Source organism: Vitis riparia, chromosome 9, assembly GCF_004353265.1.
Source record: "Vitis riparia cultivar Riparia Gloire de Montpellier isolate 1030 chromosome 9, EGFV_Vit.rip_1.0, whole genome shotgun sequence".
NCBI lineage: Eukaryota > Viridiplantae > Streptophyta > Magnoliopsida > Vitales > Vitaceae > Vitis > Vitis riparia.
The window spans coordinates 14302849-14321817 of NC_048439.1; the positions used below are offsets into that span (position 1 = coordinate 14302849).

Genomic DNA, 18969 nt, shown 5'->3' on the forward strand with positions numbered 1-18969 from the left:
TATTTTATTTATTTACTCTAAAATTTCATTTTAAACAATTCATTAAAATTTCTAACTTCCGATTTTAATTTCTAATTCCACAAATCCTAACATTCACATTAATCTATTTAATTATTATTATTTTTACTTATTTATTCTAAAATTCCATTCTTAAACAATTCATTAAAATTTCCGACTTCCGATTTAATTTCTAATTCCAAAATTTCAATATTCACATTCATCCATTTAATTATTGTTATCTTACTTATTTATTCTGAAATTCCATTTTAAACAATTCTTGAAAATTCCAATTTCCGAACTTAATTTCCAATTTCCAAAATTCTAATTTCTTTCTAATTTAATTCCCAAAATTCCAACTCTTAAATTTAATTCCCAAGACCCCCGATTTTCAAACAAATTCCAAAAATCCAGTTTTCACTCAAATAGTTTTAATTCCATTTCGGCTCCTAAATAATCTTCTGATTTTCTTGATTTTACGTAAGCAGTAATGAGTTCTTCATAATTGTAAAACACAGAATTTGTAAGACTAATTCATGAACAATAATTGGGGCTTTGGTGGGGGCCCCATGTTTGATCCTTTTCGATTGTCAACTATCGTACTTAATGTATTTTGCTTGATTTTCATTTTGCACTCCGATATGCATGAGCTATAATTTGTATTCGTTAATTGTGTACTAATCTCGTTTCTTGATAGCGCATTGTGACTCGTGGCCCAGGTATGCATACATTTTCGTTTTGATCATTCTCTATGCATGTTTCGATTTCCATATGTGCATAATTTGACTTAGGCATCCATTGACTTTCTTATTGATTGCCACGACGGCTTCATCCTAACAATAGAAACCCGACTTTAGGGACTTAGAGGGGTGTCATGGTCCGTACCGTACCTTCCCGATAAGTAATCTGACCCCCGAACCCGATCTGGTTTTTTTCATAGACCACCTTTTTCCAAAACAAGGAGTCACACTTAGGGTTTTTCTTTTTTATTTTGTTTACCCTTTTAAAAAATAAAACAAAAATAAGTGGCGACTCCAAGTCATCTTTAACCAATAAAAATCATTTTTCAAAGTAAAATCGAGCTCGCAATCGAGTGGGAAACGCATGAGCCGAAATGCGGGATCCACAGTATGTTTGATTGAATTTTTGGCTTGATATCTTATGATACTTTTCTTGTCAAACAAACAGGTTTCATTATGCAAATTTCCATGCTTACAATAAGTTTAGAGAAGGCATCACTATATCATATAGTTGCATAATAGTTTGACCGCCGCTGAGCGTGGCTGTAGGTGGTGTGGCAATATCCTATAATAGTGGTCAACAATATTTTCGTCTTATAGATATAGCTGCAGCCATTGGTGACCGTGACTAAAAGTCTCCTAACCAAAACAGTGGCAACAATTTTTTGGCTGGACTACAGTGAGGATATGGACATGGCTTCCAGTTGACCGCGACATTAGGCATATTAGCATCATGTGCATATGACTGATTAAAATTCCAATTGTGGATGAATAATGTTTGATATTCTCATTAGGAAAAATTAAGAATCCAAACAAACATATACAATGTCCAATTGTCTTTATCCCGACCATTCCTTTCACATCAAGTCTCATCCATGAAATCAACACCAAAACCAAAATAATAATAATAATAATAATAATAATAATAATTAACAAATAAAAAGCAGATATTGAAATCATTAGGATATGCCCAGCCACTTGGAGAACATCATCTAGTACCAACCCTCGCCTGTAGCCTTTCCTGCAGCCTTAGTGGGAGCCTCCTCTTCCTGAGAAATTAAATATTTAAGAAAAAACCAAATTAAGAGCTATGAAGATTCTACATTTTTCTTTTTAAAGTCAAATTAGACCTCATGCACTGGTACCTAGTGGTATTAGTTGAATTAACTCACAAGCTGTAGAGTATAAATATTCCTACTTGGAGATCTGATAGAACAATAGTCAAGAATTGAATAAGTCAATCAGACAAATGGATGTGTAGAAGCTTAGTCAAAATAATTTTTCTCTAAGCTACTTTAAAATTGATTTAGGAATAAAGGTTTGGCCCACTCTTCTCAGAGCCTTTTTGGTTGTTATTACTCGGGTTTCCACAAATATAAGAGTTCAATGAAAGCATGCTTATGGTATTCAATAGAGCCAAGAGTTGTCAAGAAAATCTATGAGTCCTTCTATAGAAAGCTAGGTCCTGATAATCTAGAGGCTGAAGTAAACCACCATTTTTTATCATTCTTGAAATCAAAAAACAACTCCATCTAAATGACTTATATCAAGCCAATTGTGTCTATGGCTACATCAATAATTTCACTTTGAACACATCTATAAAACCACTCTTCAGTAATTTTTGTATGTATGAAGTTCAAGCAAAGCATCTGGAGATAATGATGCATTAATCACAAAGCATAGAGAATAATCTAGAGCCAATTGTTTTGAGAAATAAATTTTTGGACAGTTCCAAGGAGATGCTAGTGTTCGACCTATTCCTAGACTCATCTTGGCAATGGAAAAAGATGGCAACTTAATTATATTTGCTGCCACCTGCATTGACTTCTCACAGAGGGAATGGTAACTGTTGCTTCTGGGATTGTTTTTCATGGCTACTTTCCCCAGTTTACAAGAATATGTCATATTATCATGAAATAATCCTACAAGGAGATGATTTCTCTGGGATAACGACTTAATCCAAAACAAGTATGAATTCATTGTCTACTGTAATGTCACAGAAAAGGACATAAGAAGACAGATGGACATTCCCAACTCTCAACAAAGATGTCACCCCTTAAAGTTGATAACTAAATATATAAAATTCCTACATCTCCTTGAACATTCCAACTGCTAATTCAAATAAGGAAATGTTAATATATAAAATCTTCACTTTTAATCTAATAAAGAAATAAACAAATAAATAAGTGTTTCATATGAGAATTTTATTTCTTAGCAAAAGCAATAAAAATAAATAAAGAAACAAATCTCATCTTTTCTTTATGATTAAAGAAGTCTAGACTGACAGTTTATTAGCCAAAAGAATCGACTATGATCATCTAAGTGGAAGTATGAAAAAATAAAATAGAAAAAATACCTCTGTATTCTGTTTTACCAATGAAGGTTGAGGGGTGAGCAACAATCACTAGTAACTCCAAACACCTCCGAGCTCTATCTTGTTAAATCGTAGATGACCCCCAAAAAATCAATCTTCAGGAAGAAAGTAATGAACTCCAAAAAATCTATAAATTTAACCTCAAAATGAAAATATTATTAGTTTAAGTTTCACTATCAGACCATAAGCTGTAAACCACTATTTGATATTCCAAAAGTACAAATCTTGTCCAAATCAACTATAAATACTTGCAGCATCAGAAAAGAGATGATCAACAGAAGATGAAGAAACATAATGAATGAAAACTCTCTTAAAGGAAGCCTATTTTCCCAATGCCTACTTGGTCAAGACATTAAAAAAATCTAGTAGAATAAATTAGAGCAATGCATTCATCAACCAAATAATAATAAGCATGTCCAAGCCCATGGTTATTTACGTTGGGATTCATTCTTGTATCAAGTAACAAATGATGCTAACAAAGGGTGGTTCAAATTTCATTTTTCACTCAAATAAGCCAAACAGAGGCCAAAGAGGAATATAATGACTCTTTCACTAGAGATTAAAAATTTGGGGAAAGACTTAGTTCCTAGGGCTCTTCCTCACTGGTCTCCGACATAGATGAGTCGACTCAAATTCATGAGAACTCACTTATCTGAATGTCCTATTCCTTTCTTAAATAATTCAGGCTTGCTAGAATCAATATATTTGCAAGCCATTGCCACAATTTATAAGACTTTGGTAGCTTCAACCCTGTACCAAAGGGCTTGCTGCTCATGAAATCATAAAAAACTACAAACTAGTTATGGGTTCTAATCTTTATCAGAATTTAATTAAGTAAAAGGTCTGTCTATCATAAAGGTTTTCTATGCTCATCAATTCTACAAACTAGTTGCAATAATTTCAAAAAACTATTGAAAAGGGAAAGCATACAATTTGAATACAATGTCAAATAAAATACATAAAAATAAATAATTAGTTCCATCTACGTGTCAGTAAACTCCTAGTGTAACACAACTAGAACATGCAAGCACAGAATACCAATGTTGAAAATCTAAATGAAGTACCCGAGACATGAATTTATATAAAGATTTCCCGTGTAGCTGTAAATCAGGAGATGATAAAAATATGTAAATAAGGTAAAGTCCCTAAAGGCTCTATTTGATTGCCGACAAATCAAGAGGAGAAAGGAAAATTGAAGTCGTACACTTTGTACAAGATAGATGGGGGTCCAACTTTTCTCCAAATTTCAGTGAGAACAAAAATGTACAGTTTGGAATTTTCTTTCCTTCCCCCCAATTTCTTAGCAACCAATTGAGCAGAATAGCAAACCAATAAACAACAACTCAGACTATCTTTTCTGTGAAAAAACAAAGAAAAAGAAAAGAAAATTGAGATCTCTAACTCAAATGTGATTCAAGCATTCATTTTTCTTTCTTTTCCTCCCTTCTCTCAACAACCAAACGAAAGCTAGATTTCAATATAGCTCCAGAGAATGGAATAGAAAAACAATAGCACACCTAAATGGGTGACATTATGGTTCAGAAAGCAATGACAACAATGATACAAATTATATTATGGTACAAAATAAGGCATCAACTCATTAATACCCAACACACCTTGCTTTTGATTAAGGTTTGTTAGACATAATAGCTAGTTGTCAGCAATATGTGAGAAACTTCAACAAGCTATAGTGTTACTTATTCAAGAAATCAGACTATTTTGTGGTAGAATAACAAATAATGACTAATTTTGTATGGGAATAAATGGTTATCTTGATTTAGTAGAAATGAATAGAACAACAAATTAAACACTGATAACTATCGGAATCAACCAAAGCAAGAGAGCAATGCAGCCAAATCACTCAGATTCTATCAAGTAATTGGAATCTAACCTAATGGCATCACAGTGTAGAATGCCCCTGCTTGAAGACAACATTAACAGTGCAATAACATGACACTAACTTGGATCTTAAATATAAAGAGATTATTGAATTTCGAGTTCAGTATATCAGACAAAGAGAGCAGGCCAACACATATTATAAGATTTAAGGAACCAAATATAGGGCATTGAATAAACAGAGGTAATTAGATTTAACATCATTAGAGATGCCGAGTCAGGGTTTTAGCATCTTGTTTACCTAAGAAACCATTCAGTGAGCATGAAAGCATCTGGTTCTCTTGATTTCAAAAGGAACAAGCAAGAAAAGTACTTGCAAACAATAATCAAACCATACCCACAAATAAAACAAATTGTAACACAAGCACATCATATTTCAACTATATTAATTTTTTTCAAGGCAAATAAATTTCTTAAAAGGCCCCTCACATCAACGATACTTACAAAGTTTGCAAACTTTTGAATAGGAGCTTTGGACATCTGGGTTGTCTCAACAAAACTAATTATCTGGCTCAAAACTATGTTAGATTCTACCTTAGTGGCTTGTATGTGAAGGCCGCGATATAAATTCATTGTGCCTCCATCTCAACTTTTGTTAGCTGAGTAAGACGAAGTCCAAACTTTTTTTTTTTTTTTTCTTTGGAGGAACAATTTTCGTAGAAACAAAACAAGACCAAACAAAAAATTTAGAATCAAACAATTTTGAATCAATTAGAAAATGCTAGAAAACAATCCAACCAAAACAGAACTCATAAGAATTCGATTCAATTTACCTGTTGCACGGAGTGCAAAGCTCTCCATTGAAAGGCATAAACGGTACCCTCAGAAACTAAACTCAGTTTATCCACACTCTGCGACAGAAAAACGGTTAATTCCACTTGTTGAAATCGAACCGAATGTGAAAATCTAACCTTCTTTGAAACCACAGCCTCAGAGGACGGCATGGTGACCCAATCAATCTCCATGCAATAAGAATGCCTTCCAGCAATGGCCGAAGAAAAGGAAAATAAGTAAACCACAACCAGAAATTAAAATCTTTCACAACCAAATGAAATATCCAAAGCGTCCATGGATTTTGAAAAGGTTTTACTCCAAAGAGACCCTAAACAATTCAAAACCTAAAAATTAAAATCCGAAAACTCCTAAACTCCAAAAATTCTAAATCCTTCCTTTTCCTATGGTTTCTCAGGAACCAGAAAAATCCCCTAAGGTTTCAGACGAAGCACTTAGAAAGATCCATGAATCCAACCTCTCCAAAAAAAAAAAAAAAAATGTAAAAAGAAAAATATTCAGAACCTTAAGAAGCGTTCTCCTACGAAAAGGCATTGTACGAAAAGGTATTGTATGCCCACGCCTACAACCTTTTAGACCGAATATTATTTTTAGGTGCAAATTTTCTGGCCCAACTAAAAATTCCTGTAACCATATGCCTTTATTCTTGTAGTGTTATGTGCAACCAAACATAGCCTCTACTCCGTATGGCCCCGGAGGCCTCACCATGGATGTCTCCAGCCATCGGTGGCCCAAGGAGAAGGTGGTGGTAATAATGGGGGCGACCGGCACGAGGAAGTCGCGGCTCTCCATCGACTTCGCCACCAGGTTTCCCTCATAGATTGTGAACTCGGACAAAATGCAAGTCTACGAAGGACTAGACAACGTCACCAACAAGATCACAGAGGAGGAGCAGCGCGGCGTTCCTCACCATCTCCTCGGTGGCGACTCTGGTGGCGCCCACACTGTAGAGGAATTGCGCGACCATCATGGTGCTGGGCCTCGCCACCAGCTTCTCCCATGCTTCATCAGCCTCTCTATCGCGTTTTAGGAATACTTCAGTGGCGTCCAGCCGGTGAATCTTCCATTTCCGGAGGTTCTTGAGCCGATGAATCCCCTCCAATTGGCGACAGGCTAGCTTGCATGTGTTAGCCTTGATCTCATGCACCGCCTCCTGCAAAACCTTAGCTCGAGCTTCTTCGTCCAGGAAACCCGTTTGGAAATATAGATCGAGCTCCGGAACCCCAATAGCTCTCCTTATCCCCCTCGTTTAGTCTGCATTTGGATAGAACAGTTGTTCAACTTCTTCCACCATTCCATTCCCGACCATCTTGTCGACCCGTTTGGAGACGAATGAGTGAAGGACCAGGGGAGACGTCCACCCAGAGGAAGCAGCACTCGTACCGGGCATCAATGTATGAATTGGAGCCCCCAACGATGATTGGGAGGCGCCTTCCACCGAGGATGGATTCAATGGAGAGTGAGGCCATGTCCCGAAAATCGGATGCAGTGAAATCCACATTAGGATGCGCTATCCCGAGGTGATGGTGAGAAGCACCGGGCTGCTCCTCCTCTGTGATCTTGTTGGTGATGATGTCTAGTCCTTCGTAGACTTGCATTTTGTCCGAGTTCACAATCTCTGCGGAAACCTGGTTGCGGGTCGATGGAGAGCCGCGACTTCCCCGTACCGGTCGCCCCCATTACAACCGCCACCTTCTCCTTGAGCCACCGATGGCTGGAGACAGCCATGGTGAGCCCTCCGGGAGGCATACTGAGTAGAGGCTGTGTTTGCTTGCACATAAGCATGGAAATTTCAATAATGAAACCTGTTTGTTTGACAAGAAAAATATCATGAGATATCAAACCAAAAATCCAATCGAACATGCATGTATGTGTATATATATATATATATATATATATATAATCTCTTTGGAAACTCACCCTTGTAGAATCAGAGATGCAGCAACCGGAATAGATGATTAAAGGGTGGGAGAAACGAAGAAAAGGGTAATGGAAAGTGGGCTTTTCGTGGGGCTGGGGATAATAAGCAGTACTTTTCTCAAAGCTCAACCCACATTATGAGTCTTTGGGCAGTGATGGGGCTGAGTATTTATGGGCATATTTCAAAGGGGTAAGAACTAGGCTTGCCTCTCTCTGGAACAAGAATCGTAAACTACAAGCTTGGATGCGTGGGGAAAAAATTGTCCGGACTCTCCTTTTTTTCTCTTTTTTTTTTTTGTTCTTTTTTTTATAAAGGTAAATATAGCTTACATTAGAAGTCTATAGAAGCGACAAAGACAGTAAATACGAAGTATATAATCAGAATGCCGAAAAAACTACACAAAAAGACAAAAAAAATTCCCCTGCATAAAGTCATTCTATAGAGCCAATATAAAAGTCTACTGTAGAGTTGTGTCGGCCACCTCACGACAAAATTACCCTTATGAATGGAATCTTAGGGAGCTTAGGCTTAGCCCGCCCGCCTACCAATCAAAGAGGCTGAGAGTAGTAATGTCCAAAAAGGGATATTTCTGGGTCCACTGACAAGTGATATATTTAAGGTCCACGTCATAGCCATGATCATCTCATCTTGTTTGTTGAGAGGGTTAAAGCCCAAAAAAAATACAAGAAATAGATATTTCTGGGTCCAGTGACAAGTGATATATATAAGGTCCACGTCGTAGCCATGATTTCACAGGACATGATCATCTCATCTTGTTTGTTGAGAAAGAGATCTACTGCTTCACTAATTTTGGCAAGCAATGATTATGTTTATACGGGGTCTTTTAGCTGATATGGGGTCTCGTAAATCTGTCCTAGAAGAACATACAGGAAGAGCCTTTTGTTTTCTTATTCTTGGATTTGGATTGGCTTTCGTGGGCTTTTTGTTTTCACACAACTCATCCAAAATCCCACCCCATTATCAGATTTGAACCCCAAGCCAAACAACTTTGTGTCTAAAACCTTAGGACCAGCTCACCACCTCCTTTTCCTTCGTACCCACCATCTTTAGCTTCACTCATCACCATGCCCACTTCTCTCCCTTCCTCCACCTCTCATTTCATATCCGACCTAACTCCATCTCTCCTACCCAACATGGACCCTTGAGCACTACCCATTTGGTCCATAGCTCCAACCAATCCAAACCACCTCTCCACTGCCACTGGCACCGACCCATGTGAAAGAAAATGCAGAAACATGGCTTCATTGCTGCGTGTGGCAACTATCAATTTGGAGAGGTTCAACGGGTTTGTTTGGTGTGTAAAGGATCATGACTTGCACGGTTCGAATCATTTGCATATGGGAGCGGATAAGACTGGGTATGGGATGACCAAAGTTGGCAAGCTTTTGGAACGTGAATTTGAGAAGAGCAAACACTATTCACTGAACTGTATTGTGTAGATGTTCCAGACGAAATAAGTCTAATGCCTAATTTTGACTGTTCATTTCGGTCCGAGAATAATAGAGGGAGCTGAGAACGGACACATCCTCAGAGTGGGTTCAACTGGGCACTCGATTGAGCTTAGTAGAGGGACTTGAAACATTTGTTTGGGATGATTCAAATTTCTAGGGATGTGGAAATCCTTCTAGTGGTGCAACCCCAAACCTATGAGAGACAACCCGAATATGAATAAAGGGTAAACAGTGAGGCAAATGGTTCTCCTTTCTATCATGACATCAGGTTAGTGGCAATGTGCACTTTGTCGAAATTTGAATGGAAGCAATAGAGTGCATGGCTCAGGAAGTAAAGAACTCTAATGATGATGCAAACTGTGGCTTCTCATGAAATTGAAAATAAAAAAAATGATTAGAGATTGAGAAGTGAAAAAGGAAAAGATGAGCATGCAGAGCTGAAATTGGAGTCAAATCAATGAAAGATGTCGTTGTGGAAATTAGAAGTTGGGTGGGATCTTGGATTTCTTTAATACACACAATGACAGGTCAACTCACCACCAACAATGCAGTCTCACCTTGGCAGCCCTCGGCCCCACTCCACTTTTTTGTGGGTCAGTTTTTTTTTTAAATTCATGTCCTCATTTTCTTAATTCCTCATTTGTACTTTCAAACATTAATATTCAAAACTCCGGTTCTCCAATAATTTTAATTTCATTTTAATTTTTAAATAATTTTAAGTCCTTAAGGTTTTAGGCCACAAAAAATCTATTTTTAATAAACTACCTGCCATTTTCTTTCCAACAAGCTCATTTCACAAATTTTCTTTGATTTTTAATTTTTTTTTTTCAATTTTTCACGTTTTTAATAAACATGAATAAAATTCTATAATTTCAAAGTTAATGGAATTTATGAGATTAATTTATATAAAATCAATTAAGCATTGGTAGGGCCCAACATTTGTGATTGATATTGATTGACTTATGTAAATTCTACTTTGACATGTATGCAATTATTTTATACTTGAATTAACCTTGTTTCCATTATAACACATTATTATTTTCTGCTATGATACACTCCCACTCTCACTTTGTTTATTTATTCTTCGTGCATGATTTGCTTCTAGTGTATGACTATTCCTTAGTATCCATTGATTTTCTTATCAATTGTCACACTTGTTTTACTTTATTTAAATCCATTTATAGGGGGTTTAGAGGGGTGCGACGACTCATCATCATACCTTCCCAATATGTAACCTGATCCCTAGACCCAAATTTGGTTTTCATAGACCGCCTTTTCCTTTTAAGAGTTACACTTAAGTTTTTCTTTCTTATTTTATTCCTCCTTAAAAAAAATAAAACAAAAATAAGTGGCGATTCCAAGTACTTTTTAAAAACAAAAATTTTCACAAATAAAAAGCGAATTGTGCCATCGAGTGGGAACACATTACGAGAAACACGAGGTCCACACCTTATTTATTTAATCATATATAATAATTGATAAATATGTTACACAATTATAATAATTTATTACAACATATGTGTCATTAAATTATATATGTTTAAAATGAAATATAACATAATATCATAAAAGTGACAAATTATAGTTGTGTAATAATTATACAAGTATAAATTATAGTTAAAAAATTTAAACTCCATCAAACTAATAGAATCTCTATTATAATAATTAGAGTGGACACCATGGTGACTACTGTTAGGCTTGGGCCAAATTTTAAAAATGGGCCTTGGGCTGCCCTTGGGCCTAGGTTAATAGGGCCATCTCTTGGTATAATCATTTTGAAGAAGTATATTGTTGCGTAAAAAAAAATATATATATATACTAAATATAAAATAAATACAAACATCAACTAAAAAAACTTTGAAAGGTAATCCTTAAATTTGTTGGATATATAATTTGACTAATGAATAAATAATTGCAACATACACAATACAATAATATATTACATAGTTATATTTTATGCAACATCTATGCCAATAAACTATATGTGTTTAATTTCAAATATAATATAAGATCATTAAAGTGACAAATTGTAGGCGTATAAAATATTTATACAAGTAAAAGTAAATTATATTGTATAAGTTCAAATTAGAAGTTTTAAACTCCATCAAACCTACAATATATTAAAAATTGGGTTGGACACCATGTTGAATGGTGAGAGAAGTAAAATGGGTCTCGAGTCTTATTGAAATCATAAAAGTCTCTTGGTATCATCATTTCTGACAAAGAGGTAAACTACATTGATGTAAAAAAGTTATATGAAACATAAATAAAATAATTAAATAAGATAAATGCCAAGATTCTTCAAATTATGTTTCAACATCCTAATTTTATGATATAATGAGCCAAACTGTTAAATAATTAAAAATAGTTAATAATTAAATTTATTGCATTTATATTTTCAAGAATACAACCTCGCCTGTGAGCAAATCCACTTCTTAGGACTTCTTGGTGACAACAAAAAAAATACTATAATGCCTTTTTCTATGTAATTAACCATTGTTGATTTCCTTGACATAGAAAGAAATTTGGTGATAAAAGTGATAATAATGCCTTTTTCTAGTAGTAAATGATTGATACGAGTTAAAAGTTTTCTCATATTTTGTTTTAAGTTTTAGTTCACGTTTCTTTTTTATATTGTTTAATTCAAGATCTTAAGCATATTCTTTCAAAGATATATAACCTTATTAAGTATGGTGTTTACTTTCATAATAAAATAAAATTTAAATATTTTAATAATTATTTTATGTAAAAAATAATTTGGTGCAAACTAGAAAAATAAACAAAGAAAAAAAATAATTAGAAAAACAATTCTTGGAAGCATTACCTATCATCTTAAATTAACTTTGTAGAATTAATTCTGAAATCTTAATATTAAATATGTATGTTTAATATTGAATATAATATAAGATTTGTACAATGACAAATTATAGTTGTATAATATATTTATAGTAATAAGAAATTATTGTGTGTAAGTCATACTTAGAAGTTTTACACTACATCATACATGTACTTTCTATTAACAATTGGACCGGATGGCATAGAGTGGCATGAGCTTGATTTTAAGGACTGGCCCATAAGTTTCGTTGGGTGAGGGCCAGGACCTTGATTGGTGCTAATAGCATAAAGTCTCTTGGTATTATAATTTTGAAGGAGAGAAAAACCACATGATGTTAAAAAAAAAATATAGGCCAATTTTATATTATTTTGAGCCAATATAAAAATACATATATCAAAGTAAAAATTTATTAGTCTTGGAATTTGTTGCATTTATAATTTTAATAATGCAAAGATAATTGCAACACATCAATTTTCTAAAGAAGTAAATGTAAAATGATTTTTGAATTATTTTCTAAAATTATATAAGGGTTTTTTTTTGTTGACTATATTTATATTCCTAATGAAAAAAATATGAAACATAGAAAAAAAATCATTAATTTCTTTAATTCCCTAAAAAAAAAAATCAATTTATAAAAAAACTAAATAAATGTTTTTGAAATAAGATTTAAAGTTGAAAGGGTAATAATTTTTTCTTTTAATTTCTATTTAGTTCAACATAAAGAATATTTTTAGTTACTATCCTAAAATTTATTGTTTATTGAACAATTAAATTATAAAATTTTAAGAAAAAACTTGTTGAAAGTAGTAGAATTAAATTAGTTAAAATGAATGGAAGTAGTTGTATACATACAAAACTTTTTCTAAAAGAAAAATTAGCAATCAAATTGAAATTTGGTTCATATAAGATATGTGACACAATCTCTATTTACTCATCTAATTCTTCTAAAAAAGAACTTGGACCTTGACGTATTTGGGGTTTGGACTTGAACTCTTATGTGTCTCGAGTTGAGGCTTGGATTTGGGCTTGGACTTTGACATATCTTAAGTCTAAGCTTGGACCTTGGTGTATCTTTAACTTGTATTTAGACTTTGGCATGACTCACATTCATTAAGGCCATGTATTTTAAGATATATTTAAATTGTTTTGACCTTTAAAATATGATTATTTTTTGTTTAAAATTAATATTTAAGACATTCGGAAAAGCATATTTGGATAGGTTTTAGTTTATTTTTAATGAGAATTGATTGTTGACCTTTTAACTATCCAATTCACTATTTTTTTTATTTATTTGAATAATTATATTTTAATTGCCTAAATTCTTTATTTTTTTATTTAATTTAAAGATAACTTGTTTTTCTTTTGTATGGGGCACATGTGACATGTGTCATAATTTGATTCAAACTATCGAGTAATAACTCTGTGGACCCCGTATTTCGGCTCATGCGTTTCCCACTCGATGACGAACTCGATTTTTATTTTGAAAAATGATTTTTATTATTGATTAAGAAAAATGACTTGGAGTTGCCACTTATTTTTGTTTTATTTTTAAAGGGTAAACAAAATAAGAAAGAAAAACCCTAAGTGTAACTCCTTATTTTGGAAAAGGTGGTCTGTGAAAAACCAAATCGGGTTCGGGGGTCAGGTTACTTATCGGGAAGGTACGGTGAAGACCGTAGCACCCCTCTAAGTCCCTAAAGTCGGGTCTCTACTAATAAAATGAAGCTGACATGGCAACCAATGGGAAAGTCAATGAATACTCAAATCGATCATGCACATATGAGAATCAAAACACCCAATAAAGAACTAACGAAGTGAGAACAGGTAATACCTTGGTATCAAACGATCAATGTGCTATCAAGAAAAAAAAGGTTAGTACGCAATTAAAGAATAATCTCATGCATGTCATAGAGCATAATGAATCAATAATGTAAGATATTCAGATTAATCAGTCAATCAATCGATCATAAAATCACATATGTGGGGCCCCTACCAAAGCCCGTTTATTTTTGAGTGAATTAATTTCATAAATTCTATAATTAAGAATTATGAAAATAAATTCACAATTATTTTAAAAATCAAAGAAAATTTGAAAGTGGCTTGCCGGAAAGAAAATGACGACAAAATTTTATTAAAATTGGTATTTTGAAGCCTAAAAAAAAACTATGGATGAAGATTTGAAAAGTTAAAATTATTTGAAAATCTAGAAATTGGAAAACTATTTGAGAATTGGGATTTGAAAGATTATTTTTAAAAAAACAAAGATGAAACAAAGGCAGAAAGACATGTGGCCTAAAAGTGGCCATGCAAACCATGCAGAGTGGGGTCCTCTTCTCATCATTGTATAAAAGCATCCCTGCTTAGAGTAGAAAAACCCATTTAAACTTGTCTTTGCTCCTGCTCTCCAGTTCGAATCCACGCTGAATTCCTTCAGAATCAGCACATGGTTTCAAAGGTTCTCCACATAACTTTGAATTGCCAACAAAAGCATTGCTACCCATCATTCTGAAAATCTTTTCTAAAAGAATTGAACCAGAGACCTCGTTGAATGACATATTCATTAGTAAGCTTGGTAAGTTGCTGAGCTTTTCGGTATGGGACCAGTGAAAAGATTGCAGGATAGGTCTACTATAGCAAGTTCATGGAGACTTGCAAGCTGCCTGCAAATTTGACATGGATGCAGTGTAGGAGATGCGGATGCATTTGCCATCCCCGAATGCTTCCTGGGACCAGCGCAACCTGTGCCTTATCAAGCAGATATTTGCATAGAGATTCCGAGTCCTTGATCAAGCCACTCCACCAGATCCTGTGGCGATATATTTCACCGAAGACATGAAGAGCAGTGACGAAGCCAATAGAGCAAAGGCTCATCACAAGAACCACCATCAGAGTAATCTTCAAGCCTGGAGCGTCATCGGTGTGGAACTGGGGCAAGTGTTCCCGCTGCTGCTACTGCCGAACCCGTCGGAACCATCACCAGCATCCAGAGAATGTAAGAACCAGCACCAAGAGTGGCCCAGTTCAGTCGGAAGTCCTCCTCCAATGCCGATGAAATCAGCGAGCTTACCTCTCTGTAACTTTCTCACCAGCAGCCTCCTCAAGTCCCCATCCTCCCCTCTGTCTTGACCTCCTATGAAAGCTCCATCTTCTCTCAGGTTCCTCCTCCTCTTTACTAGCCCAAGCAGCAATATTCATCTTACCAAGCTGCGTTCCAGGAACCATTATTTCTCTCCAAGTTTTCATTTGTATTTCCTATTCAGATAGCTCATTCTTGTTACTATCCAAACAATCATTAAGTGGACCAACAGGAGATGAAGTTGGTGCAATGTACGGACAGAGGAAGTGCCATAGCTAGAGCAGAAACGGGATAAGGTATCCTGATTAATGGCTTCAAGGAGTTGCCAAATCAAAAGTGTTGATGTTAATTTTACCCGCTTAAAAAACGCTGCACTTTAGAGCCTAACATTTGGCTTGCATGGATCATTTCATGAATAGCTTTCCCACCGTAAACTGGGTCAAGGAAATGGGTGATAACACGTGGCCACCAATTCACTGCCACTACCGGAATATTGAGTTGTATTGAAGTTGATGATTTGATTCCTAGTCTTACAAGTATAAGAAAGGCTTCCGTCTTCACCTATGTGTTAGCTGCTGCTTGAGGGATTAGAACTCGACTGCGATGACTGAAGTTGGCGTGGATGATCAGAGTTTGGGTGCTCCAAGCCAGAACTTTGGAAGGCCTGCTGGAGATGAGGTTAGATAGAGCCCCATTGATCCAGCTGGTTGTTGGTCATTGGGCCCTCTGAAAGCCCATGCAGATACCTGTTGTTATGCTTGCCAATATCTCTAGGAGACAAATTAAGTGTGTCTCTTAAACTGTTGGTGGCTGCACCTGTTTGTTTGAGAAGCAAGTTCCTCAAGATTCCGGTGATGGCGGAGGCGTTTCGCCGCCGACGGCTTCGAGGACAGAACTATCTCTCAGCCAGTAACAAAAAGCACCCTGTTCCCCCCTCTTTAGCTTGCTCCTTCCTTTCTCTAAAGCTCTCCCTCTCTGTCACTAGCCTGGAGACCCTGCTGCAAATGTGGTACCAGACTTCTTCTCGTGCTTGGTTCAGCTTTTACAGTAGTAGTCGGGACAGCTCCAACAACAATATGAACAAGAATAGTCCCAGCCAAACTTCTTCGTCCTGATGTGCCTCAAGGTAGTGGTAAGGCACAATCATCACCAACAATGTCAAACTCAACTTTGTATCCCTCAGATCTTCCTTTCTCACTGAACACGCTCTCCTGACTACAGTTTTCATACAGCAACATGTAACCTATTCACCACTAAATATGTATCCTCTGTAACTCGTTGCTCCCACGGACGGAAATAAGAATAATGATGCACTCCGTGAACAGGTATCCGAAACAGAGGAAGATGGAAAAGAGAAACAGAGCACAAAGTGTAGGAGTAAAACAAACCCCGTACAAGCCTCATTTCATATAACAATCCATGAGCTCATATGAGGGTGGATGAAATCAAATGGGTGCCAAATAAAAAGTAGAACATGGTTACAAAAATATCTCACGAGGGAATCAAAACAGAAGCAAACCAATCCACAATAAAACCATTAGCAAAATATGAGTATGCTCACCCCCAATCAATAAACATCATCTAAGAATCAGCAAAAACAAAGCAGAAAAGCATACCAGTAAAAGATAGTGGGGAATCCATAGTAAAGGTACCTGAGAATGCTTTCTCCTTACTCTGTCTCCGTTCTGAAAAACACTACATCCCCTGTAACAGAAACACTCCCCCTAAAGCTTTCTTGTTCTCCCTGCTTGCTCTTTTCAGCTCCCTCACACTCCACTCTTTTCTCTCCAAAAACTTACCTCTCTGCAACTCCTCTCCCTGTAACCAGCCTAGACTCCAAGGAATCCTCTCCAGAAAAATCTCCCCTTCTCGCAAAAGCAGCTCCCCCTAGCTAACAGAATCCTCTCCTCTCTCTGCCAGAATCCCTGCACCCATCGTCCAAAAAGCCCCTCTCCCTCTCTCTCTCCGGTTGTCTTTCCTCTAAGCTAGAAACTCACCCTCAAACTCTTACCCTCTTCTCTCTCTGTCACAGAAACGCTCCCATATCTCTCAACAAACACGTCCCAAAAGCAACCTTTCTGCCCACCTCCTCTGCAGCTGCCCCACGCTCCTCCATAACGGCATGAGGATTTTAGAATATCTCCATGCCACGTGTCAAACTCTCACTCGCTCCTCAATTCCACTACTCTAATTCCCAGCAGCCATCCACGAGCAGACAAGTGGTCTCTCAAAGCTCCTCCACGTGGCAAGACAAGCTGCATGAAGAATGAGGCCCAAGTGGGGGTCTACAAACTCTTATTTTACCACATGTTATTTTTATTATTTTTTTATAATATAAAGTGATTTTTTACTTGACCATAATTTAAATCAATTATGAACATTCAATTTTTTTTGGCCCATAATTAATTTTTTTGTTGGCCCCGTAATTAACTTACTTTGAGTAAATGGCAAATTGTAAAATGTTCCAAATTGCAATGCCTTGGGTTGAGAACAATGGGACTACAAAACTTACAAGGTTGAGTAGGCAATCTTGGTCGACTAGGAATTTGGCAGATTCCAAATGTTCATGGTATGTTGTTAGCGACATCTTTACCATACCCAAATAATCTTGGCGTCTATGATTTTAAATAATACACCCATTTTGTTGAACGACCTGATTGTGACGGGCAACCGTTTCGGAGATATCAATCCTTTTATCATAAAAAAAGTTTTTTTTTTCCTTATATTTACAATTGTTCACGAGAGATATTTTAAAGATTTAGAAATTGATATTAATTTACTTTATTTATTCCTTTTTTTTTTAAAAAAAATTCTTTTAATTTTTATTTTAGAAATTTATTTCAATTTAGAGAAAAAAAGGATTACAATTTCATTTTCCAACAAGATTTTTTTTATTTAGTTTATTTTTTTGAAAGAGGCTTTTTTTGTGAAAAGGTTTTTTTTAGTTTGCTTTTAAAAAAACAATTTATAGTTTTTAAAAACAATAAATAAATAAATAGATAATGTTGTTTATATTTTGTTTATTTTTTTTAAAAGAAAAAAATTTCATTTTAACAAAAATAAAGATAAAGTAAAAATCTCAGAGATGAGCGCATGACGACACTTGAACTTCCATCAACTCTCAAGCACCATCGAAGCAAAGTTTGTTGAATATAATACAAGATCTCATGGCCTTGGGTGGTCTTAAGACACGAGACGTAACGTAGGCTTAGGTTAAAGGTAAAAGAAACAAAGGGAAACTAGGCTCAAGCACCCAATGATAAATCCCCATACCCCTCATAGAAGGTGTCGTAGACCTCATAGTTGAAGGATCTGAGTGATGCTCTGCAAATTAGAGACAGAGGTTGAGGAAAAGAATAAAACTCAAGTAAAGATGGAAGTAGTCAAAATGATAAGGTGAATTAGGAATGGGAGAGTGAATAAATCAAAGGTACAACATGAAAACAAACATCAAAAGGTTTCAAGTACGGATGATGATATGAGGATAGAAATTGCAAGATGCGAAAGACAATGAAAAAAAATGGATATAATGTCAATGCGGATGAAGAAAATGCTATATCAAAAGGGAATGATAACTAGTTCATCCTAAAGTGTTGAGAAGGATCATACCACAAGTAAATGGAGCAATAAAATGGGTTGATCGAGAGACATCCTAGAACCCCAAACAACCACATGTGACTCTATCTCAAAATCTGTCTCAACATAGCTATAAAATGGATATACCCTCACCCATGAGTATACTTAATGAACAAATGAACTTTACAGAGAATCCACCAACTCATACACAATGTGATATCCTCACAAGAACAATCCCAATATACCCATAAAAAGGAAATCTCCTCACCTACAAACTTACCCAAAGTAA

The 18969-nt window shown here is 35.6% G+C and overlaps 1 long non-coding RNA gene and 1 pseudogene across 1 annotated transcript; both read right to left on the reverse strand.

Annotated features, from left to right (window-relative positions):
- Positions 1 to 1670: 1670 nt before the first annotated feature.
- Positions 1671 to 6550, reverse strand: LOC117921501. The gene is made up of 3 exons (XR_004652361.1): positions 5781 to 6550; positions 3094 to 3238; positions 1671 to 1786 (listed from the first exon to the last, which is right to left on the reverse strand). It is a non-coding gene; the product is annotated as an uncharacterized LOC117921501 (long non-coding RNA).
- Positions 6551 to 6605: 55 nt separating this feature from the next.
- Positions 6606 to 7943, reverse strand: LOC117921500 (annotated as a pseudogene).
- Between the last annotated feature and the right edge of the window lie 11026 nt (positions 7944 to 18969).